General features: G+C 34.0%; 1 protein-coding gene across 1 annotated transcript in view; it reads right to left on the bottom strand.

Moving 5' to 3' along the window:
- The window catches only part of LOC150094125 (uncharacterized), a 59,602-nt gene extending 37,273 nt beyond the window's left edge, over nt 1–22,329 (bottom strand). Inside the window, exon 1 of the mRNA XM_090412406.1 lies at nt 22,288–22,329. The gene's annotated coding sequence lies outside the window, so the exon portion shown is untranslated. The remainder of the gene's footprint in view (nt 1–22,287) is intronic.
- Between the last annotated feature and the right edge of the window lie 5,590 nt (nt 22,330–27,919).

The raw sequence follows: 27,919 nt of genomic DNA, 5'->3' as shown, positions 1-27,919 counted from the left end.
TTCATTATGTAAAAACAATGACAAATATCCAGATTTTTTAACGTACCACTGTATTATTCACCAACAAGTACTGTGTAATAAAAGATTCAACACAAAAGACGTTTTGGATATTACATTTAAAACTGTAAATTCTGTTCGAGGAAAAGCCCTGCAACAGTGGTTATTTAAATTACAGGCAAATGATGATAGGGAACTTCTGTTGTACTATAATGTTCGCTGGCTCAGCAGAAGTCAATTTTTAGAAAGATTTCTTGTATTAATTAACGATATAAAAAATTTTCTTGATGAAAAAGGAGATATTTATCCAAAATTGAGTGATAAAAGATGGTTGTTACATTTATCATTTTTTGTAGATTTCTGTACAAAATTAAGCAATTTAAATTTAGAGTTACAAGGCAGAGATAAAAATTTAATCGACATGTTAAGTTCAATAAAAACTTTCCAACAATACTTACTTTTATTAAAGAAAAATATAAATGATTGCGAATTTAGACATATCCCATATTTATTAAATTTTTTTAACAAAATCAAGAAATGCTTTGCTATGATTTAAAAGAATTTATTCATGAAATACACTTAGTTGAGGAAGAAATAAATTCAAGATTTAAAGATTTTAATAAAACTGAAATGATTGTATCTTTTATCAATAATCCATTTCAAGAAAACTCGAACATCACAGAAATTTCAAATAAAATTAGTGGGCTGTTTCATATAAACCAAGCTGAAGTAGAACTTGAGATAATAAACATTCAGAATAGTTTACATTTAAAATCAATAAACAATGAAGTCATTTGGAAGTATACACATGAAAAATTCCCAATATTAACTGATATTGCGCGAAAAATTCTGTCATGTTTCGGATCGACATACTTATAAGAATTCGCTTTTTCAAATATGACCATCATAAAAAATCAATTAAGAAACCAAATTACAAATGATCATTTGGATGATTGTCTGTGATATTGGCCACTTCTTCATATCAACTTGACTATGAAAATATTGCGAGGTCCAAACAATTCCAAATTTCACATTAACTTTTTTTCTTTTTTTAATCAACCAGCATTTCCTGTAACTTGTGAGTTTGTAATCAATCTGTTGTTTTTTCTAACTTTGGTTTTCCAAAATAGAGAAATAATATTTTATTCCCATATATTTTTTTTTTTTTGTTGTATTAAAATGATTAAAAGTGATAAATAAATTTTTAAATACACAAATAAAGTTTTTAGTTGTGCATTTTTTTTTTAGTTGTTTATTTGTGCGTAATCAGATATCAGGTTGGAGGAATGTGATCTATATAAGGGAGTAGATTGCCGAAAAATTTATAAGAGAGTAGATCGGCGAAGTAGCTCGCATGGTAAAAAAAAGGTTGAACACCACTGCTATATTGTATACAGCTAATTTAGTATTTTGACTGATTTGTCTCTTAATCCATATAAATTTATTCAGCTGACTTCCTACCATACCAGCTTTGTTGATTCTGTCGTCTATTTCCATATTTAATTTACAATCTTCACTAAAAATCATTTTGTCATGTCGTACCATCATTTTTTATTTTGAAGAGGTTGTTGAAGAAGCTTAGGATTGAAGGAAAGATTGTTCTAAAAGAAGTTAGAGATGATAAAGGTGACATGAAAACGGGAAAAAAAGATATCCTTGAAGTATGGAGTAATTACTTTGAAAAACTGCTAAATGAAACAAGCAGTGATGATAGCGCAATGGTAAAAAACACTGACCAGGTATGCAGTCAGGAATACATGTCCATACTTGAAAAGCCATCAAAGGATTGAAATGTGGAAAGGCAGCAGGAGTAGATGATATATGATCAGAAATGCTGAAGTATGGTGGTATAAGAGTCTTACAGTGGCTGCACTGCATAGGGAAGAATTCCCGATGATTGGAGTAGAGATCTCATAGTACCCATATATAAAAAGGGAAATAAAACTGAATGTGAGAATTACAGAGGTATTGCCCTACTGAGTGTTCCTGGCAAGATCTATGCAAGTATACTTGAGAAACGGTTGAGAAGAATTGTGGAAGAAAAGCTTGGTGAAGAACAAGATGGATTCAGGCCAAATAGAGGCTGTCAGGATCAGATCTTCACTTTACGACAAATAGTCGAGAAAGCATGGGAATATAACAGAGATCTGTATTTAAGTTTTGTCGATTTGGAAAAGGCATATGACAAGATGCCAAGAGAGAGAAGCTATTCAAAACGCTACAGTTGTATGGTGTCAGTGGATCATTATATCAAGCAATACGTAGTCTTTATTTGAGTTGTAAGTCAGCAGTTAGAATTGAAGGAAGTACAGGAAGATGGTTTAATGTTAAATCTGGTGTGAGACAAGGACGTACATTATCCCCTCTGTTATTCATTATCTATATGGATCACATTATGAAGGAAAATGGTATTAAACATGATATCAAAATTGGAGATGTTAATGTCAGCTCTTTGCTTTATGCGGATGATGTTATAGTTCTAAATAAATCCGCTACAAGTCTGCTAGATTCTCTGACTAAATTGAATAGCTGTTGTAATAGATATGGTATGAAGGTCAGCAATAAAAAGACAAAGACAATGAAAATAGGCAGAATCATTGAAAATTTCAACTGTGTTGTGAATGCAGAACCTGTGGAACAAGTAAAACATTTCAGTTACTTAGGCACGATTTTTACTGAAGATAGTAAATTAAATATAGAAATAGACAACAGAATCAGTAAAGCTGGTATGGTAGGAAGTCAATTGAATAAATTCATATGGAAGAGAGAAATTAGTCGGAACACTAAATTAGCTGTATACAAGACAGTGTTCAAACCAGTTTTAACTTATGGATCTGAGAGCTGGGTCAGAAGTAAAACACTTGACTAAAGACTAGAGACCACAGATATGAGAGTCCTGAGAAAGATTATAGGCATGATGGCATCAATGGCAATATCATATTAAAAACGAGGATATTAGGAAAGAACTTGACATTGTCAACATCCAGGAATGTGTTAGCAGAGCTAATCTCAGGTGGTATGGTCACTTAAACAGAATGGGTTAAGAAAGATTAGCAAAACAAGTGTTCTCTGTCAGGTTGGCAGCAAAACAACCCAGAGGAAGACCAAGATATAGGTGGATTGATATATGGTACAAAGTGCCTTAGATGATAGAAATATAAGATCTGATAATGTTGAACCCTTGACAAGTAACAGACTGATTTGGAGGAAAATTGTAGATAGGAAGTTAGTAATGATGTAATTTTTTTCATGTAGTACTATCATATCCTGTACACCCCTTGAGGGTACATGGCAGGAATTTGATAATGATGATGATGACTAAAAATCATGCATAAGTAGCTGAAATGTTTTGCTTGTTCTATAGGTTCTCCATTGACAATGCAGTTAATATTTTCAATGTCTCTGCCTATTTTTATTGTCTTTTTCTTGTTATTGCTCACCTTCATACCATATCTATTACAACAGTTATTCAATTTAGTCAGGGAATCTTGGAGACTTGTAGCGGATTTATTTAGAAGTATAACATCATCTGCATAAAGTAAACAGCTGACATTAACATCTCCAATTTTGATATCAGGTTTAATACCACTTTCCTTCATAATGTGATCCATATAGATAATGAATAACAGAGGGGACAATGCACATCCTTCTCTAAAACTAGATTTAACATTAAACCATCTTACCGTACTTCCTTCAATTCTAATTGTTGACTTACACCTCAAATAAACACTAACTACTGTTTGATATAATGCCCCACTGACACCATATAAGTGTAGCATTTTGAATAGCTTCTCTCTTGGCACCTTGTCATATACCTTTTTCAGATCTACAAAACTTAAATACAGATCTTTGTTATATTCCCATGATTTCTTAACTATTTGTTGTAAAGTGAAAATCTGATCCTGACAGCCTCTATTTGGCCTGAATCCAGCTTGTTCTTCACCAAGCTTCTCTTCCTTCTTCTCAACCATTTCTCAAGTATACTTGCACATCTTACCAGGAACAGTCAGTAGAGAAATACCTTTAATTTTCACACTGTTTTATTTCCCTTTTTATATATGGGTACTATGAGAGCTCTACTCCAATCATCCAGAATTTGTCTCTCTGTCCAGGCCTTCTGAACTATGCAGTGCAGCTACTATAAGACTTTTATACCTCCATAGTTGAGCATTTCTGGTCAAATGTCATCTACTCCTGCTGCCTTTCCACATTTCAGGCATTTGATGACTTTTTCTACTTCAGGTTATGGATATGTATTTCTAACTGCATGCCTGTTGAGTGTTTTTTACCTCTGTGATGTCATCAGTGCTGATTTCATTTAGCAATTTTTCGAAGTAATTACTCCATACTTCAAGGACATCTTTTTCGCCTGTTTACACTAACTCCTTTCACAACACTCTTTCCTCCATTTCTGAGCTTCTTCAACAACCTCCAGTATATCTTGCCACCTTCTTGATATTTATTTTCAATGTTCTTACCAAAGTTTTACCATGACTTTTGCTTAGCTGGTTTTACAGTGGTTAGCTTTCTTACATTTGTCTCTGTATTTTCTAAGAGCACAATCTGACTTATTTGCCAGGAACTTTTGATATGCTTTCTTTTTTTTTTTCACTGCCTCGTTAACTTCCTGTGTCCCCTATGGAGGCCTGATTTTTCTATTCTTACAGACAACCTCACCACATGCCTCTCTGGCTGAATCAATTAGTGTTTTCTTCAAGGCTTGCCAATGAATCACCAAGGTTTGGTTTCTGTTCTCAAACTCTTTCATATTTTCTTGAATAATGTTTGTGTATTTCAGTTCTACAATTCACATCTGAGAGCTGCTCAACTTTTATTTGCTTTAAAATTTTCTTACATGTTCTTCTTTTCAATATGAAATTCAATTTTATCCTGCTCAAGACTAAATGGTGATAATTCCAATTTCAAATCCTCTGTACATTCTGGTGTCCTGCACCAGGGAGAAAACATCACTATCAACAATAACATAATCAATGAGACTTTTCTTAAATTCCTTACCTCTTCTCTCCATGTGAATTTGTGCACATTTTTATAGTTCACTCACAGTTTGTAGGTCTCTGCTTGGCGTCTTGCCAAGAATAGGCATATTCATGCTGAAGGGGGAGAAAGAAATGAAGGCCGTACATGAATTGGTCGCCAACACATGAAATCACGTGCTTTATAGGTAAAATTTTCCAACTGTTATACAAGCAGCATAGTTAAATAATCATAAAAGAGAAGTTAATTTTCCGACGTGTAATAATAAAAAACTCATCCCACAATATGGACTGATTGCCCTATTATCAGAATGGATTCTCCTCCTGTTGACATGCGCAGAAGTGTCGAAGGGTCTCGAATCTTTGGGCGAACTATATGTTGGAATATTGTGTAGTAATAACCAGTCCATGTCCTGAGTAGAAATCCAACAGGTATTTGCCATTATTATTAGCTTTGCTCTTTTCTCCAAATTTTCCCAAAATATTTTTGTATATTTGACAATCATTTCCTACTCTGCTATTTAGATCCCCAAGGACCAACTTTTTCTTTTTCATTGTCAGTTGCTTTCTCTAAAGCATCAAAAAATTCCTCCACTTCTACCTTAGTAGAATCTTCTGTGGGACCATATGCACAAATAAGTCTTATTGTCCAATTCTCCATTCTGATATTTGCTCACATCACTCTACTTGAGAGAATGCCTGCCATTCAAGAAGATTAGCCTCATATTTATTGTTGAATACTATAATTACTCCTTTTCCTTGATTGTCATTGGCTGAATATAACATTTTGTATTTATTGTTCAGAAAGATCTCACCAGTTTTTGCCTTTTTTGTTTCAGTCAGATCTGGTACTTATCCAATTCCTCAGCTAGCTCCATGTCTTTGCCATTCAGGCTTCTTATGTTGATAGTACCGATCTTGAACTCTGGTGATGTTGAGTTGGGGTACATTTTAGGATTTGTTCCAGTAGCTGACTTTTTGCTGTTTGCCCTGGTTCGTGGCAAAAACAATGGGGATCTTGTTTAACTGGGCAACACCCCAGCCAATAAGAATACAATTTGGTCAGCTAAATCCCAAATTGTCAGCCCATCCTCGTTTGTTCAGGAACCAGGTAGATACCCTACAGGGTGCACCACAAGAAGGTGAGGATTTGACATTAAGTCAGAAGCCCTGGTCAGTTCTCTGCATTCCATAAAAGCTATGTGGAAGTCTTCTCTCAGTTATACAGCTCTGACCCTTAAGCAGCCCTAGGGTAGTATAGTATAGTCTTTTAATATTTTGGTTCATGTAATGTTATAAATAGTGGGAAACTGTTGTAAAATCTTAGATTATGCTGACTTAGTATGGATATTTAGAAGCTTACTATCCCTCATTATTTTGCTTCAAAGAAGAAGTAGATGTCTAGATATAATAAAATAACTTAAATTATTAACAATATTTTGGCTACATATATACCATATTTTTGTATTCATTTTCATAGATATAAAGATATGGTATACATGTAGGAACAACTGCAGGAATGCAAACACAGACCAGATACAAAATAGTGTAATCCTACAATCCTGACCTGTACCCTCTAAGGACATATAAGGAACCACAATCATTAACTGATAGTCTAATGATGACAGTCTCCCAGACATTCAGCAGCAGCAAAATTTATTTACATTAACCAATTGTTGCAGAGTGCAGAATATTCCAAAAATGGTCTTGCTGGTTTGTATTTACATCTGTATAGTAGAGAAATGTTTTTCATATATACGATGATATGTGTGAATTGCATGGTCTTCATCTCTAGATGCAGCTATAATGCAGACAATGGATTTATTTCAATATTCATCTAATCAACTGCTGGATGTTCTTTAAAAATGACCAGAATATGTTACTTTTGCAGAAGAGCATATCATATATTCCAAGATGATCTAGGCCAGGGTTTCCCAAACTGTGTTCCGCAGAAGGTGAATAAGTGTTCCATGAGATCTCCTGGAATTTGTCATTTTAGTATTCTAAGCATTTTTCATGAATAAATATTTTATAGTGGAAATATTCTGAGGAAAATAATATTTGTGAATATGTCGAAAAGTTCAGACCCAGAACGACTAATAACATCTGTGTAGCAAATGTTAGTGACCAAGCCATGTATTTTTAAACGTGGAAGTATTCATGAATTATCGTTAATTTTCACACAACCTTTCAACATTTGGGAAAGGGAATACCGCTGTTTATGACTGGTCATAAAAATTGCCTGCAAGCGGATTATTACAATGGGTGGCATATCCTCTGTTCACAAAACTGAATGAAATAACATCTGTGTTGCAAATGTTAGTGACCAATCAGCAAGGAAGTATAAAGAAAATTTTTTCACTAAAACTGAAGATGCAATCACCTACAGATGCATTCACCTCTTGATTCGAAGAAAAACGCTGACCAGCAAGGAAGAGTTTCAGTTTTAGGAAGAGATAGAAGTCAGAGGGAGCCAAATCTGGGAAACAGGGTGGATGTTCCAACAATTCATAGTGCAGATCCCTTAATTTTCCCATTGCCAAAACACCTTTGTGGGAAGGTGCATTGTCCTGATGAAAGATGATTTTGTTCTTCTGCAAACCTGATCTTTTCTCATGAATTTTTTCGTCTAGTCTGGTTAAAAGATTAGAATAATATTCCCTGGTTACTGTTTTACCCTTTTCAAGATAATTAATAAACAAAATGCTTTTAGCATCCTAAAACACTGATGCCGTGACCTTTCCTGCTGATGGAACCAATTTTGTCTTCTTTGGTGCTGAACAACCAGCCTCTGTCCACTGTTTTGACTGCTGTTTGGATTCTGGTGTGTAATGGTGAATACAAGTCTCATCCATAGTAATAAATCGATGCACAAAATCAGTTTTATTTTTGTTCCAATGCTCCAAGCACTGTTCAGAGATTTTCACGCGAGTGTGTTTTTGATCTGTTGTGTGCAAGCGAGGTATCCATCTTGTGCAAAGCTTTTTCATTTGCAATTCTTCATGCAAAATATATCCTACACATTCTTTTGAAATGACTATAAGCAATTTCATACACTTTGACTCGCCAGTCATCTAATACCATATCATGCACTTGATCAATGATTTCTGGTGTTGTTTCATTTTTTTGGACGTCCTTCAAGTGGATCATTTTCAAACTTTATAGTGCTCAAATGATCCAAGCATTAAGATCTTCCATAAAACAATAGCTTAAACAGATTCTTATCAAAATCCAGTGAGGAAACAGTAACCCAGTGAACTTCAGTGCCAACAGAACACAGTTTTATCTTATTTCTCATAAAAAATCTTCATTTCCTGTTACCTGTCATAAATATTTAGATCTCCAGGTAGCAAAAATCATACTTCTATATATTGGGCTCACTGATACTGCTAGCCATCAATGATTATGAATGCATCTAATCCATAACTTCATCCTGCAATAAAAGTGTTTTTTCCCATTCAAGATGCTACTCCTCACCTGTTCAATTCCAAATGCTATGTAACTTCCATATTTGCCCAACTATGGAAGTTATGCTATCTATGAGAGGGCAGTCTATTCAACAAACAGTACCTTGCTCACACCACAATCCTTTTCTCACAGATTGTTTTCTTTCTGGGGAAAGAAAACAATCTTGAGGGGAATCATAGGTACAGTACTGAACAGGCCATTCCTCTGCTTCCCCTCAAAGCAAATAAAACTGAAAACAGCTGTTTAATATTCATAGCTTTCCAATTCAAACCTTGAGAAGCAACTTCTCGTCCCATCGGATTCCGTTCCTTAATTTTTTATATACTGATCCACAAACACACACAAGAAGTCTAAAGACTAATAACACAAAAAATGTGTGGGCAGGTGGGAAGAAAGAAAGAAGAAATCTATAAACCGGTTTAGTGAAAATCTCCAAATTACCCTCACTGAGAAAAACAGTATGGGAAAACTGTTCGAAAGAGAAGTAGATGGAAGGAAGAAGATGAGAAGTTTGTTTGATATAATTGGAGTTTGACTACTGGCTGTTCCACTTTTTAAGTGATTAGAAGAAAGAGGAAAAATGACAGCAGCCAGTTCAGTGGAGCAATGCTCTGAAAGTATCTATAAAAATAGGCATAATGCAGAAAGAGAGAATTTATTAAAAGGTGACTAGAGAAATGATGAGAGAGGAATTGCCTATTAAGCAGACCTCTTCTGTATACCAGGGGCGAATGCTGGTCTTGAAATTCACGCTTGCTCTTGTTATCATTCATGGAGTCAGAGGCGTCTTTGAAATCTGATTATCGGAATAATGAATTACAGGTAACCCTCGTATAATGCGGATAATAGGTTCCATAGAAATGCAGCACTATATAAATCGCGTTATGCAAGACTCAGATCATATACAAAAAGTAGGATAACATTCCGAATTTTTTTTTTTTTTTAATTATATAAACAACGACATATCCAACAAAAATATATTTTTATTTAATTCAGGTAATTCATGTAAGTTAAGAAAACATGTAAACTATGACACAAATACATAGTATAAAATTATAAAAATTACAAATTGCAATTAAGCTTCATTCCACATAATGCATAAATGTTTTAGGCAAAATAAAAATAAGTGCATATTTTAATCTTTCATAGCACGAGGATTTGAGGATCGGTTAATAAACATTAGTCTTGTCATGTAATCACCTTATGCATTACTACAAAACAGTAGAGTAATTCTGTCTTTGGAAACTTTGAATCCAGGAGCTGATCTTTCATTTTTCGAAATATAGGTGCGTTTTGGCATTTTGTTCCAATATAATCCAGATTCATCAGCATTGAACACCTGGTCTGCATTATAAATGTTTATAAACTCTGGGAGTTTTTTGCTTAATAAAATTTCCATCCAAAGGAATTTTCTTTTGAGTGCATCTTCTTTCCAAATCATTAGAGATTTCTTCATTTATCTCTTAGAAATTTGCACTTACTGTTTGCTTTGCTCATTTGCGTACGATTCAAATCTGTTTTGCCAAATTTGGCTAAGAAAAATTTTGGATGAGTATTTGAATAAAAACTTTGGGCAAACATCTGATTTATTTAATTGCTCAAATTCCTTACCTACTAATTTACTTGTGTAAATTTCTTGCTGACTACTGTGTGCCAAACTTGATTTGTTCCCACGTTAATGGAGCCATTTGTGATAGAAAATTTCAAACCCAAAATTTATATTATCATCATTCATATATTTCAAGAGTCTGGTAGGACAGCATTTCTGAGAATCAATTAAAAACTTAATCAGACGTCTGAAAATCTTGTACAAAGACATTATGATTCTTCTATGTTTCAGAAACCTTCAGACAGGATTCTTCCCTTCACAAAAGATAATTAAGATAATGACTGAACTAAAGACATCTGCTGTTTTCAGAACTTGTGTTATATATTGTGATTTGATTTCACAATATATAAGTAACCAATAATTAAGAGAAATTTTGTATTTGGGTAATACATTAAATGGTATTAGTTTATAAATGGTACTTACCTCTGATAGCTGAAATGGAAACAAAACCATTTGACATATCATGTATCATGTGATTCACATCACCATTTTAATTGTTTGTCAATTGTTATGGTTGTATGTCGTTTCGTGTTGTAATCATCCTTCCTTAGATATGAATTTTGAGTGTGAAGGTCACAGTATTGATTGTTGCCCTGATTCTTGGTGCTGCATTCATAATGGTGATGTATGTACATGCATATGTTTAGTCCCAAAGTGATGATGTGTTGATATTAATAAATCTTGGGGTGGTTGTTTCTGCATTCAGAGGGTGATGTACTAATTGTACTGACTTTTAAAGATCAGTTAGCTTTCAAGGGCTATAAGCATAAAGTGTTTGGTAGTGTACTGTGGTTCTTGGTATCTACATTTATGATATGGTATGGCTTACATTTATATATGGCTTTTTTTTTTTTTTTTTTAAATGCTATTGGTGTTCATATTTCTGGAGAGGTGATGTATTGATTTCCCTGACATTTAAAGATCAGGTTAGCTTACAAGGACCATAGGTCAAAGGTGTTTGGTAGTGTATTGCTGGTTCATGGCACTCATGTTTTGGTATTGCCTTTTTACTTTGCTGTGATTGTTTTAGTTTCTTAACTGTTGATTTAACCACCATTTAAAGAGCATGTTAGCTTAAGAGATGCAGACCAGAAGCATTTAGTAGTATGTTGTTTATTCTTGGTAACAGTGTTTGCAGTCATTTCTTTATTAGATATGTTTTTGGGTTATTTTAATATGTTTTATAGATGTTATTTTTATTTGGTTATGTTTATAATTTTATTTTTCTGCTGTAACTTCTGGTGATAAATTCTGTGCACATAACAATTTGTAAAACTTATCTTTATCATTTTTGATATCTGTGTAACCCAAGACTTATGTTGAATTCTACATTCTTTTCTTTTTCATGCATCTGTCACTGGTTCATGTCACATTTTTGTCTTCTTTTTGTTAAATGTTAGTATTAGAATTCCTCTTGATGTCAACTGGTACTGGTGATATTTCTTCACTTAGAATTTTCCTTTTTGTGTTTCTGTACATGTTTTTACTCTGGATTCTCTTCACATTTTACATGCACAAAAACATATATTTTAATTCTTCACTTCATAGGTAGTTGTGACATTGATCGGCTATATATTGGCAAGAATGCATACTTTTCCTCACCTGTTTAGTATCTATGCTGAGGACATCATGCATGTATGATAGCATTGGATGAGCTTAAGATAGATGGCAGACTGATCAGTAATCTAAGGTATGCTGACGACACAGCACTTCTTTGTAATGACAAGGGAGGACGAATCCGTGGACAAAGTTAAAGAGATCGGCAAGAAAGGACTGCAACAATTCAATCCATCCTAGCAACACAAAGATTATGGTTCTCAAAGGAAATATAGACAGGGAAGCTCCTGAGAAACAAGTGCACCTTAACAGAGTAAGAATTGAGGAAGTCAGCAGGTTCAAGTAACTGGGATCCATTATTATTGTGAAGAATTGCTATTCACAAGATGTCAGAAGAAGATCAGGAATGGCTAAAACAAGTCAGAGTTAGGAATGGCTAAAACAAGTACCAAATCTAGAAGGATGGGTCTATTTTCACAGGAACACAGTTAAGAATTCTGAATGCAGCTGTTTTACTAACAGTGACTCGTTTCAACAGAGACTTGAAACATGAAGTCTGATAGGAAAAAGATAGCAGCTTTTGAGATGTGGTGTTACAGAAGGATGTTGAGGATATTATATACAAGGGAGATAAATGAATGGATGCTAGAAAGAATCAGTAGAACTTTAAGGCTACTGACAGAAGACAGTTGCAATACTTTGGACACATTAAAAAGATAGAAAGAGGACTTCTCAAACAATAAAAGAGTAAGGGATGATCCTCAATGAGATGGATGGATGGTGTGTCTGGATGACTGATCTTCAGAGAGTTGAAGCCTCCAAAAAAGCATAAAAAGGGACCACCTGGTGAGGACTAGTGTGGCACATCAACGAACAGAGTGATCATACAGCATATGATGTCCAATGAATAGATGGATGGTCTATTTTGTTAATTTTATTACTGTTGTGTTACTCTCTCACTTTTTTTTTTTTTTTTGTTTGAAGCCTTGAACTGTTTTCTATTAATCAATGTATACACTGCTATGTGATTGGCAACACTTCCGGTAACATTAATGATATGACCTGTACAATATATTATGCAGTTTTGTTGATTTTTTCATTATCAGAGAGAAGCAGCTACCATATACTAGCACCTGTTAAATTACTAAAGAATGGAGTGCATGATACATTTTTTAAGGCAGAAAGTTAGAAAATGATTCAATACAGAAAAATATACAACCAATTATTCAGAAGATTTCTGCATGTTGATGGTGCAAGAAATAAATACAAGGAGGAGCAAATTCACATGATCCTATGTATGTGCATGTGATAAGACAATTATAATCTGTATGTGTTCATGGTCATATATGAATTGGCAGGGCATTCAACAACACATATACAAAATAATATGTATATATTTCCTTGCTGATTACTACATTTGATAACAATTTTTATGTAATAATCAGCAGAGAAACATATACATATTTGTCATTTTTCTTTCTTACTTTTTTTTTCTTCTCTTTTGCCCATGAATAGAGAAGGTACCTGATTTCATTTCACTATTTCTAAGAAATTCAAATCTCAACCTCCTTATTAATTCTTTAATCCTGTTTTTGAAAATCACCAACTGGATACTTTCCTCAATCCACTGTTAAATTGTTTTTGTGGCTGTTTTTGGAATTACAACCAACACCACTAAAATAACGATGAAGCCAGTGAATTATATCTATTACCTGTTTCTTCTGCCAGTTTGCTTGTTTTCTGATTTGTATAAAACCAGAAAACAAGCAAACTTCCCTTACAATCAAGATAATTGCCCCATAAGGGGCAATCATCTTGATTGTAAGGGAAGCAGCACTCCCATGGACCCCCTAGCTGGATCTGTCCTCTCCTTCTACTTTGAGGAAGATCCACTTACTTTAATCTTTCCTATAAGGCCTTATCAGCCAACTCTTCTTATTTTATGATCCTTACGCTATTAGAGTACTCGAGGACCATGGGGTCTTTTCATTTCTGGCTTACAACTATGCCCTCTCTATAAACCTTACTATAATTCTTCTATAATCTACTCTTTTCCCTTCAATATATCCTATTCCTCCTATGGGTTTAAATTCGGAAGAAGGCCAGTTCAGAAGCCTTAAGGTAGCAGCCCTACCACTGAACTATTCCATCGTCGTCAGGCTAGTCCCCTGACATGGAGAGCATAATCCTACTTGTAAGTTGACAGAAAAAGATAATCGGATTGAATCTATGGGAAATGACCCTGGAATGGAAAAGGTAAAACAAAAATGGAAACGACAAAATATAATACACATAGCAAACTGGAATGTAAGAGGAATAGCATATAAAGAAATAGAATTAGACCAATTATTAAATGATAGAAATTTTAAAATAGCAGTAATCACTGAAACAAAAAAGAAATTAAAAGGAACTATGAGAACCGAAAATTTTAATGTGATAGATATACAGTGGAGTCAACAGAGACCAAAGAGCACGAGCAAGAGTCATGATTTGGATTCATAACTCCCTTTCAAAACAGTTAAAAGATTATAAATTATGGAATGAAAGAATAATAGAAGCTAGAATAAAAATACATACAGGCTATTTAACAATAATTGGTTTATATGCCCCAGAAGAAGGAAGATAACAGGATAATATTGATTTTTATAATCAGCTACAAAACATATATAATAAAATAAATAAAAATTATTACGTAATTTTAGCAGGAGACTTAAATGCAAGAATTGGAAACACGAAAATTAATAATAATATAGGAAGACATGGAGAACATACTCTAAACAGGAATGGTAAAATATTGATTAACTCTGTAGTTTATAATAACCTAAAAATAATGAATTCCTTCTATAAACATAAAGACATACAAAAATATACTTGCGCAGCAAGAGGAATGGAAATCAATATTAGATTACTTATTTCATATTAAATGAAAAGACATCAAAATTTTCACTAGATGTTAGAGTTCACAGAGGATACGAAATAAGCAGTGACCACTTCCTTGTTAAAATAAAATTAAGATTACCACCTAAATGGCTACAAGTAACAAGAACAGAAAGAAAAATTAAAACATTTGTTTATAAAACTAGACTACTGAACCAATATCTAGATAAAATAAAACAAAATGAAGAAATAGAAAGGCTTAATATAAAAACAATACTAAATGCAGCAGCAAATGAAAGCTTAGGAAAGGCCAAAAAATTCAATAAAAGGAAAAAACTGAAGATCTGGGATGATACAATCAAAGAAATAATCAAAAAGAAAAAAGAAGCCTATCAAAAATGGTTAAGCAGTAAAAGATTAGAAGATGAAACAGAATATAAAAGAATAAGAGCCACAGCTAAAAGAGGAGTCAGAAAAAGACAGAGAATCATGGAACAAATTTGTTTCTAATTTAGAACATGATTTCTATAAAATAAGACCCAATGTATATAAGATTTTGAAACACTTAAATGCAGATACCAAAGAAAACATAAAATTAAACACTGAATTGAAATTAGAAGAATTTCTAAATTACTACACAGAATTGTGGACAGACAAATATTTAAAAAAAAACAACTGGCAAACAATTAACGAAAATGAAAAGGAAATAACCATAGAAGAATTAGAAATCAGCCTGAAAGAAACAAGAAATGGAAAATCACCTGGAGAAAATAAGCTAGGTTCAGAACTATATAAATATGCAGGAACAAGATTCAAAGAAAGACTCTTATTATTTTTAAATAAAATTTACTCAACTGAATAAATTCTTCAACTGAATTCTCCCCCCCCCCAATAGAATGGAAAAAAAGTAATTGTGATTCCTATCTTTAAAAAAGGTAACAGAGATTACCCTAAAAACTATAGAGGTATCAGTATACTAAATTCCTGTTACAAAATATATAGCAGAATCTTAAATAGCAAACTAATGAAATATTCCAAAAACTTTATTTTAGAAGTACAGAATGGATTTAGAAAAGGACGATCATGTATAGACCCGGCCTTTTGCCTAAAATTAATAATAGAGAAAAGAAGAGAATACAATTTAGAAGCATATATTTCATTTATTGACTTTGAAAAAGCATTTGACAAAGTTAAAAGAAAGGTATCCTTCGTAGATAATGATGACAGACATCGATTATTCAAAGCAGCAGCAGTAGTGCTACGTACAGGCAGCAACCTAAACAGAAATCAAGGGGCCATACTGAACGATACTTGGAAAAATCTAATTAATTATCTCAGTCCAATAGAACTACAGTATACGCGAATAATCATATTACGCGTTTGCATGTAACGCGTGTTCATGATACTCAGTAGAAACTCACAATTGATACAGACATGTCACGTGAAACTGTTACCTTAGTTACCTATACAGGTACTAACGTTTTTTGTATTCTTAAACCTTTTTTGCATTTACTATTTTTTTGTACTGTGCAAGCCTTGAGAAAGCTAGTCAGTTACTAGCGAAACCGGTAGGCAATATTGTACGAACATACATACGAATTAAATATCTATGGTCAGTTTATCAATGTCTTATATTTTTTATAACATAAGAAAATAAAATAACTAGTTGTTTATGCATACATGGTCTTAAATGTTTTATCTCATTTTTAATAATAATAGTTTATTGTGGGGAGGAAGAACTGAAATTAAAGTCAGTTTAATTAGCATTCAGCAGCATATAAAAACAATATTTTGACTATTGAAGGAATTGCTTTTGTTTTTTCTTGTTGCATCTGAACACCATGCAAATAATCATGAAATCATATAAGTCATTCTACCAGAAGGAACTGTTTCAGGTAATATCCGGAGAGCTTGTGGAATTGCTTTACTGTTGGACTCTCAAAATCAGGGAGGGTCTGGATCATTAAGTGTGACTGGTATGTACTTGAAAGGTATTACTCACACTGCACATGAGAACAAAGAGGCTCACAGAAGCCAGAGTCCCTGTTATAGAAACCAAACATGGGCTTGCTAATAAATATACATTTCTTACACACATTTGCTCATGTTAAAGTTAAAATAATTTTTACTATCTGCTGGCCATTTTTCTTTTATAATATAAACAATGGAAAAGATCAGTAAATAATGTACAAACAATAAGAAGTTTTGATTTCAACACTGACCATGAAATATTAACTGCCAAAGTGAAGATAAAAATCACAGGAAAAACAATATCAGAAAAGAAGAAAACATCAACCTATCAAAACTAAAAGATAGCTCAAGCAGAAGTCAATTTTTAGAACAGATAGAACAGATGTGCTTGAAATTAAAACCCTCCATCTTCCAGAACAGCAGAAAATACTGGGAAGAAGGAAAAGAAACAGTGTTATCAATTGCAAAAGACACTGTAGGTACCAAACCCAAAAATAAACAAACAGTGGATAACCCAAGAAATCCTAGCTACAATAGAAGAAAAAAAGAGGCCAAGATACTTGTAAACCAACAAAACAATGAAGAGAATAGAGAAAAATAATAATAAATAAATAAATAAAATAAAGTTGATAGCCTGTGCAAAAAAGCCAAAGAAAGATGGTTAGAAGAAAAAGCTAAGAAATGCCAAGAAGCATACCAACAAAACAACCTAAAAGTCTTCCATGACACTATAAGAGAAATTACAAAGGAATTCTCAGCAAAAGCAGTAATAATGATAAACAACAAGACGACTGAAACCAGGAATATTGAAGATACAAAAAAAATTTGGTCAAACCATTTTAAGACTATCTTTCACCAAGGAAACAAAATACAATACCAACAATAGAAGAAAATAATGACCACCCAAAAATTTTACAAGTTAGATATGCAATAAAACATATGAAAAACAATAAAGCACCAGCATTGATACTATCTCTACTGAACTGTGATCATATGGAGACAGCACATCAATAGAATATTTAACAACCCTATTCAATAAAATACTACAAACAGGGGAGATCCCAGTTGACTGGAGAACTGGAAAGATCATCCCAATATACAAGAAAGGAGACAAAAGAGACTGCAGAAATTACAGACCAATCAATTTACTCTCCCGCATCTATAAAATATTCGTAAGAATTATATAAAATAGATTAAAAAACACTTATGAAGAACTGATAGGTATAGAACAAGCTGGTTTCCGAGGAAACTATTCAACAATAGACCAGATTTTCACATTGCACCAACTAGCACAGCTCAGCTGAGAAGACCATAAAGAACTACATTGTTGTTTTGTAGACTTTAAACAAACTTTTGATAGCATCAATAGAGAAATCCTTCTTAAAGTTCTAGTAGAAAAAGCAATAGACAAATATATAATACAGTTTCTGATAAAATATTACTCTAAGACAAATGCAATAATTAAAAAGGACAAACTCACAACAGAATCCATAGAGATCCAAAAAGGAGTAATGCAAGGATGCCCATTATCTCCATGCCTATTCAACATATATCTAGACGAAGTTGTAAAGAGGACAATGAGCCTGGAATCAATGTCAATGGTTTAAACATAAATAATATCAAATATGGAATGATCTCATCCTTATTGTAAGAACCCTGAATGAACTACAAAGGTTGATACACAAGCTAAACGAAACCTGTAAAACATATGACATGACAATAAATATACAAAAGACAAAAGTGATGAAAATAGGGAGAACAGAACTACCATCTCAGCCACCCTGAATGGAGAACACAGAACAAGTAGACAACTTCATATATCTTGAATCAAAACTAACAGAAACAACAGATGAACTCGAAACAATCAAACACAGAAAAGTGATAGGATGGACCACCATAGGAAAATTACAGAAAATCTGGAAAACAATCTAAGCAAACCAAAATCAAATTATATGAATCAATAATTATATCAACAGTTATCTATGGAGCAGAAGCATAGACAGTTAAGAAAAGCAAGGAGAAAAACCTGCTGGCATTTGAAATGAAATTCTTAAGAAAAATAAATAGAACAATAGAAAAGAAAACAAATACCACAGTCAGACAAGAATTATTGTATAAAAAGACAATAATAGAAAAAATTAGAAAACAACAACTGAGATGGTTTGGCCACACTGTAAGCATGGATGCAGGCAGACTGCCTAACATCCTAATCAACACTTTTCTGAAATTAATAAAGAACATTTTGGGATGCAGAACATATAAGGAACTTTTTCGAACAGCAAGGAATAGAGAAGACTGGAAGATTCTACTCAATGGAAGACTCAACCCATCTTAGACAGAAGAGAAGAAGAAGAATATACCAGGAGCAGCATAATGACAATGACATGATCCTTACAAATTATAAAACTTAAGGGTTCTACATACTTAATGGACAAAAATTCAGATGAAGAGTCACAATTTACAGATACTTAAAAATTAATACTACAATACTTTTTTTTTTCTTAATATGCAAGCATAGAGGCAGAATACTTATTTAGACTTGTGTTGGTTAAATAAATACTTCATTTCTATGTAAATGAAATATCGAAATACCTATTAACTAATCCAGTGGTTCCCAAACTTTTTCGTTCACTGCGCCCTTAGTGTATCAGGATTTTTCCATGGCACCCAAAGTCAGAACATAGACCTACCTAACAGTTGCTGTGCACAGTTGGTGCAGTTAGGTAGATTAAGTTTAAAAAAATATATAAAACACATATTTTAAATTCACAAACAATTTATGTAAAAAGTATTAAATAAGTACATATTATGAACAATCAAATCATTGATCCCGCATACGCAATCAATTCATCCCGCATACATACAAATCGGCCCTTCAGAACACACGCAATTTACAGACAAAAATTACTAGTTGTGGTGGTGTTGGAGGTGGGCGGTAGATGGCGTTGATTCGTAGTAGAGGTTAGGTGTAGAGACAGTTGTAGGTGTCCTCCCGCGATGAGTCTTCGGACTCCTTGGAGGTATCAGGAATAATAAAAAAAAAAAAATTAGAGGGACAGGTGAACCTGTTGTTCACTGCACATCCTCTCAAATCTTGGAAGCAAACTGGACACAGCAACCCCCATTTCCTGTTCCACGCTGATTTTCACACGTGGGCTGTGTCATTTCAATGAAAATATTGGAATATTTCATGGTACCCCAGGGTACTGCAGCACACAATTTGGGAACCACTTAATTAATCAAAAAAATTCTAAAAACAGAGGAAAATTCACATAAAAAACTTTATTACGATAGAATTTTCACCTAAGTATCATAGGCATCATCAGTACTAGATTGTAAAACAGCAATTAAACGGTATCAGACAATTCCAAAAAGCACTGCCTAAGTAGCTAATATAAGATAACGAAATAAGGTCAGTAATTCCCTAACTCATTTAAAACAAACAAAAAAATTACATAAATATATACATAAACTATATAAAGTTAGTACTTTTTAAAACTAATCTGCTAATCTTCCATTTTTTTTTTGTTTATGTGTACATTTATGTAATTTTTTTTTGTTTATTTTAAATAAATTAGGAAATGACATTTAGTTATCTTACATTAGCTACTCAGGTGGCACTTTTTAGAACTGCAACTTATTGTTTAATTGCCATTCTATGATCCCATAATGACACTGCCTATGAACTTAGGCAAAACTTCTATCATAATAAAAGTTTTTAGCATGAGTTTTCCTCCATTTTTAGAATTCTTTTGGTTATTTCATTTCAATAATGAAATACCATTCATGGTATTTCATTATTGAAACAAATCTCTAGCCTTATTAACTGTTATCATTTGGTTATTTCATTTCAATAATGAAATACCATTCATGGTATTTCATTATTGAAACAAATCTCTAGCCTTATTAACTAACACAAATGTTTTGATTCTTTGTTTGCATATTTACTGTGTTTGTTATGCATGTTAATAAATAAATTTAATAATTTATTAAAGTAAAAAAAAGCAATAAATTAAAAAAAATTCAACATGTCAATTCAACATGATGAATTGACATGAACAAACTGGATAAGCAAACTATGTGCTTGACAATACACAGTTAGAGAAAAGCTGTTACCCTAAAAATACTCCACTAAAAAGTAAGTTCATTCAGGAAAATTCCCTATGCTTAACAGAACATTCTTAACTTAAATGAAGACGTATGTAAAAAATTTCTAAACATAAAGAAGACTCGTTCTATATTTAAATTACCAAAAAAAGTCACCATTTCACTGTGCCCAGAGAAAAGAGTCAAAATATCTGAATGCTAGATTGATAATCTTGTTCTTATTTAACTTATCTTTATGCATGAAAATGCTTGTTGCTGAAATTTTTTCAGCAATAATCACTTGATTGAAATATTCATTTTTTTTTTTTACTTTTGTATTGTTAATAAACTATTCAAGTTCTTTATTAACACAAAATAATTAAAAGTTTATTATAAGCTGATGACTAGAACCAGTGTACAATGTACAAATTCCTAATGTGCAAAAAAAAAATGGATTCTTTACCACCTTTCTCTCTCTCTTTTCCAGGTGTCTAACGTCTATCTCGTTCATGTTGACTTGTTACAGACTGGTCATTCTGCTAAGGTTAGAATCCAAGAACATCAAGACTACAATGCATTTTTACAATCTGACAAGTTTGGTCTTGCATCCCATTCCATTGACACTAGAGGATTTTCTGGAACATCTAGTTCTTTGCAACCAGACCAAGATTCTTCACAATCCAACAGATTCAAATTTGATCATTTGTTCCTTGAAACATTCTATTTTTTTTTTTATTTTAAATATTGATATATATATATTGATTGATATATATATATATATATATATATAGCTTATTTAATATTTAATTGCAGAAAAGGAACAAGTTGGATAGGTTCTATAACTAAAAAAAAAAAAAAATTGAATTATCTAAATTGTTCCTTTGAACTCAAATAGTGCATTCCCCTGTCATCTTGTGATTCATGTTTTGGATGCAGTTAATTGATCTATTCTTTTACTGATTATGTCCATGTCACCGTGGATGAACTATGTTTGAGATCTTAATTATACTATTTTTTTTAGTTAGGCATATGTGTTTAGCAATTATGTCAGGTACATGTAAATCTTTAAAACTTCTGATAATACATTTTTTTAGCTTTTTATGCAGTCTTTAAGATGCTGCTTATCATAGAATGGCAAAACCAAAACTTTGAGCAAGTTCCTTCATTTCAGATTTCTAAAGGGTAAAAATTTCCTATTTTTCTAGCTGAGGGCATAAATATGTACTATACTCTAAATAATTTTAAACTAAACTGGCAATATTGAAAGGGTGAAGCAAATTGAATTACAACAGTTTGCTTTAACTGTACACATTCCCTCTGCACCTGTGAAATAATTCAGGCACAGTAACTCCTAATGACAGTTGTTTAAAAATGCAAATATGCATGCAATATTTTGTGAAATAAAACTCAATTATTTATTGGATAAGAAATAAATTATGTTGATTCAGTTATTAGAAATCATTTATACTAATTAAAATTTTTATTCTCAGTTGTGTGCTGAGATCTGTCAGTTAGTCGGCAACCTTGGTTAGAAAGACATGCATCTCAACCATTTCAAGCATTTCATACATTCATAAAAATTTTAATACTTCTATTTAGAAGTAGAAAAGTAGGAGGTACAATAGTTCGATCTAAGCTACAAATAAATAGAAGAGTTAAAAGTTTGAAATCTACTGGTAGTTTTTAAATCATTTTACGCATAACTAAATGAAATAAACTAATTTTTACCCTCTTCTGTGTGGCTCCTGATGCAACTTCATGAACTCAGCCATATATTGGACACTGCAGGAGTAACTGAAGATGAATAAAATTATGCAAATAACTACAAGATTTTGCACACATTTTGAAGAGAATTAAATACATTAAAAAATTATATATATATAATTTATTTCAATAAATTCTTAGTAGCAGAAACTATGGTTAGAAACAGGAACAAAATTTGATTATACTTATTATCAGGGCTTGACAAATTATGTAAAATCCTACTCATCACGAAAAAATTTACCATTCCCTTAACCCTTTTTTTTTTTTTTTTTTTTTTAATTATATGGCCTACCAGTTCAATAGTATTCCATAAAGTGATCAGTGATGGTATATCATTGTTTGGAGAATATTTTCTTTGTGTGGGAATACAGTAAAAACTATATTGTTTTTTTGGAAAATATAATTTGTTACTAGAATGGCCATTTATATTATGCATATTCTTCTGTTTTCTTAAAGTTAAAAAATATATATATATTGTTCAAAAAGTTATTTTTATTAAATATACAGAAATATTGTTTTGCCTAGTCTATAGTTACTTGCCAAGGGCGAGTAGGTGAGAGCAAATTTCTCAAGCCCTGGCTATCAATATTTGTGTATGCATGCACACACACACATACATCAGAGATCAAACTAGCTTGATATATTGCACTGTTGTTCAAACTGTTTCCCTCTTTTCTGGTATCTAACATATCCACTTAATTTCTTGTCTGTTGTAAAAATTAATTATCAGTCTAAGACCACCATATGTTTATAACTAAAAAAAAGTCTCTTGTGGGTGCCTTTCTTATAGATATTTTTTTAAGTTGTTAGTCTGCAGAACAAAAACTAACAAATTCAAAGACTTTTTTTTTTAAAGCTGCTTAGAGAATTACAAAGTCAATGTTTGGGGAAGATAGGCAGGTCTTTTCTCTTAAAAGAAACTTACATTTTTAACCTCACACATAAGTAAAATCAAATGTAGAACACACTAGTACATGCTGGTTAGAATTAAAAACATTAGCCTTACATTTAGCATACTGGAAATGCAATGAAATCCAGTGATGATGGAAAGTACAAACATGTAGCCCACCAAAAATTTTTCAGACATATCTAAGCAATCAGACTCTTGCAAGAAACTGTCAGAAACATTTATTCATATAATACCCTTCGTTTTTCCTCTGAACTCATTTACCAACAAAGAATTCATTACCTCCTCTGGCAAACCAAATTCCACTTTTCAGGCACATAATCAAAACGTCCTAACACCCTTGTTAACCATATTCTTGGAAATTTCCAGGGGTGACCTCTTTTCACAAGTTGCCTTAATGTGGACCACTTAGAAAACCTAGGTGCTGCCCAAGCAACTATAATATTCACTTTCTATTAGTCCATTCTGATAAGGTTTCACTGGCCTGACAGCTGTTTCGAACTGGTTGGTTCTCCTCAGAGACCAGGCAGAAAACCTTAAGACAGCAAAAAAAACTCTCATTCAGTACTAAGAAACTTGAAATGTTTAAGGCGTATTTTTTGTAGGCGAACTCTCAGTTGGTGCATAAAAGTATTTACTAAAATAAAGAATCAAAAAGCTTCAGTTCAGTGATGCAAAATTATATAAGTGGATATTAGATACAGCATTATTTCAAAACCAAAATGTAGAAACTATGAAAGTTTTGTAAAAAGAAGTTGACCAGAGAGCTTATGGGAATACACAGGTATCGAAAGCGATTATATAGACACTTGGGTAGTGCCTATGTTTTCTAAGTGATCCACACTAAGGCAACTCGTGAATATACTGGCGAGTGTATTCCTGTAAGCTCTCTGTTCAACTTATTTTTATGAAACTTTCCTAGTTTCTACATTCAGCCTTGAAATAATGCTGGAATTTGAAATAATGCTTGAAATAAAGTGGATATTAGATACAGCATTATTTCAAAACCAAAATGTAGAAACTATGAAAGTTTTGTAAAAATAAGTTGACCAGAGAGCTTATGGGAATACACAGGCATCGAAAGCGATTATATAGACACTTGGGTAGTGTCTATGTTTTCTAAGTGATCCACACTAAGGCAACTCGTGAATATACTGGCGAGTGTATTCCTGTAAGCTCTCTGTTCAACTTATTTTTATGAAACTTTCCTAGTTTCTACATTCAGCCTTGAAATAATGCTGGATCTAATATCCACTTTGCTTATATAATTTTGAATCACCAAACTGAAGCTTTTTGGTTGTTTATTTTAGTAAATACTTTTACACACTGACTGAAAATTTGCTTATGAAAAATACAACTCTCCAACATTTAAAATTCCTTAGTACTGAATGAGTTTTTTCTCCTAAGTTAAGGGGATAATAAATCCCATATTATTTTACAGCCAGGTAAGAAACTCTGAGATTGAAATCCATCGAAATCTAAGAATTTCATGCTGAAGAACTATCAGTGGGTCCAAGCGCAAGTCACCACTTGGGTAGTGCAACACTATGGCAACTCGTGTCAAAGGTGGAGCAAGCTCCGTCACTAACCTTAATCTTTTCTCATAATGTAAAATGCAGCTCCTAGGAGATGTATTACTGTCTTACATTATGAGGAGAGGTCACTACCCAGACCGGTTTCGACCTTCATTGAGGTCTCGTCAGTGAGTAGGTAGACCTGGAATACCAAGGTTTAAGTGAACCGAACTTACATATACCCCTACTAATGAATTGACAGATCGGTGTACCCATACATTATTATTACTGAGACCTCAATAAAGGTCGAAACTGATCTGGGTAGTGACCTCTCCTCATAATGTAAAACAGTAATACATCTTCTAGGAGCTGCATTTTACATTATGAGAAAATATTAAGGATAGTGATGGAGCTTGCTCCACCTTTGACACGAGTTGCCATAGTGTTGTACTACCCAAGTGATGACTTATGCTTGGACCCGCCGATAGTTCTTCAGCATGAAACTCTTAGATTTCGATGGATTTCGATCTCCGAGTTTCATACCTGGCTGTAAAATAATACGGGATTTATTATCCTTAATTTATATCACTGGAAAAATAGACTCTCGGCTCTTTATCGTAGTTTTTTCTCTCTGAGGTTTCTGTCTGAGAGAGCATTTTAAGTCTCCAGGGAAAGTGTTTTCCAGCATGGCCCATGTGGGACTTTGTCGGTGGATGCTTTTCCCTGGAATATGAGCGGTTCTGCTCAGTGAGTGATAGCATGAGCCTGTCACTCAGTGACAGGCTCACCCTACCAATGCTGAGTTGGGAGATCTTTTGGTCACTCATAAGGAGTGGTCCGGGGGATTGCCTAATTTTTAAAGGGGCCTTTACTTATACAGTGTCTCTGAAGAGAACCAACCAGTTCAAAACAGCTGTCAGGTTAGTGAAACCTTATCAAAATGGACTTCTTCTTCTTCTACTATGCCTTATCCCGTGTTAAACAGGGTCGGCGTTCACATCTTTAATCTTCTTCCAGATTCTCCGGTTAAGGGCATCTTCCCAACTCCATCCTTTCTCCCCAAGATCCACTGCCACCTTATCCCTCCATCTGAGTTTGGGTTTGCCTCTTTTCCTCCTTTCCTCCACACACTCCACTCGTTTACTAACATTCTCCTCACTCCTTCTCTCTACATGACTGAACTACCTCAGCCTGCTTTCTTGTACCTTCTTACTGATCGGTCCCACCTTGATCGTCCCTCTGATGTAGTCCTTCCTTATCCTGTCCTTCTTTGTCACACCACTCATCCATCTCAACATCCACTTCTCCACTACCTCCATCTTCCTCTCCTGTGCCTTTGTTATAGGCCATGTCTCCGTGCCATGGAGCATCGCCAGCCTCACCACCATCTTATACAGCTTCCCTTTCATCTTGCAACTCACTCTCTTGTTGCACAGGCATCCGCTCATCTTCCTTCAGTTCATCCAGTCGCACGTTATTCAGTACTGTATTTCCTCATCCAGGTCACCATTCCTCTCGACGACCGACCCAAGGTACTTGAATTTCTTCCCTGAAGTTAACCTTTCACCCTGGAGTCATATGATCATATCCTCGTCACTCCCTGTTGACATATATTCGGTCTTTACCTGGTTAATTTTCATGCCTCTCTCCTCCAATGTCTTTCTCCACTCTTCCAGGGTCTTTTCAAGCTTCTCTCGGGATGATTCGCAGAGAACAACATCATCAGCAAACATCATGCTCCCTGGCGCCTCCTTCTTGACGTCCTCCACTAGTACATCCATGACCAGATCAAAGAGGTAGGGGCTCAGAGTTGATCCCTGATGGAGCCCTATGACAATGGGGAACCCCCTCTGTCATGCCGACACTAGACCTGACCTGAGTTTTCGCTCCCTCATACATCTCCTTCACCAACCTCACATACTTTTCTGACACCTCCCCTTCTTCCTCATACACCTCCATACCTCCTGTCTGGCCACTCTGTCGTACGCCTTTTCCAGGTCTATAAACACCATATGTAGCTCCCCTGCATCTCCCTATATTTCTCCATCAATCGCCTTAGCTCAAATATTGCATCCATTGTCCCGCTTCCTGGCATAAATCCAAACTGCTCCTAACCATTTTTTGTTTCCCGCCGTATCCTTCCTTCAATTACTCTTTTCCATATCTTCAACGTGTGTGACATCAGCTTGATCCCTCTATAGTTGCCAAAATCTTGAACATCTTTTCCCTTGTAGATTGGGACGAGAATGCTTTTCCTCCATTCCTCTGGTATCTTTTCCTGTTCGGCTATTTTCCTCAACAGATCCCATAACATGTCTACGCCCTCGATGCCCACACTTCTCCAGGTATCTGGTCCGCCCCCACAGCCTTTCCATTCTTCATTTTTCTCAGCCCAATACAATTCCTCTCCGCTTATGTCCTGCACCGATCCTTCATTTGCCTTTCCATCCTCACACCTCTCTCTTGGATTTTCCTCATTTAGTAGATTACGAAAATATTCTTCCCATTTTCCTCTGATTTTGTCCTCCTCTTGTAGTACTACTCCTGTGGCGTCCTTTATCTGCTTAACTGATGTTATGTCTTTCAAGGCCTTATCTCTAGTTTTCGCTATTCTCAACAACTTAGCTTCACCAACTTTTCTCTCCAGTACTTCATAAACCTTATTAAAATGGACTAATAGAAAGCAAATATATACAGGGTGTTCGGGATAAATTTGACAGTTTCGTAAGGAAAAAGAAAATCTTCTTTGTATCTATTAAATTTAATGAATTGACAAAAAAACATTACAGGCAGAGTTAATTACAATACTATCAACAAGATTTACTCAAAATAACCACCATTAGCATCGATCACAGCTTCAATTCTGCTTCGGAACCTCGAACAAGCTGATGCTACAGTCTCCCTGGGAAGGGCCGCAAAAACTGTTTTAATTTTATCCATTAACTGGGCTTTTGTATTACTGGAAGTGCGATTGGTGTCTTTTTCAACTGCGCCCCATACAAAATAATCCATGGGGTTAAGGTCTGGGGAGTTTGGAGGCCAAACATTTGGACTGGTGAAGTCGTAGAAATTTTCAGACAACCATTTTTGACTTTTCCCAGAGGTGTGGCAAGGGGCCGAATCCTGCTGCCATACATACGGCCTACCATTGGCTACCCTTGTTATCCAGGGCTTG

The sequence above is a fragment of the Typopeltis vanoorti genome, chromosome 22 (genome assembly GCF_054136105.1).
Source record: "Typopeltis vanoorti isolate ZY-2024b chromosome 22, IOZ_Tvanoo_1.0, whole genome shotgun sequence".
In the NCBI taxonomy this organism is placed as follows: Eukaryota; Metazoa; Arthropoda; class Arachnida; order Uropygi; family Thelyphonidae; genus Typopeltis; species Typopeltis vanoorti.
This window is presented reverse-complemented; position numbering and strand designations above follow the sequence as displayed.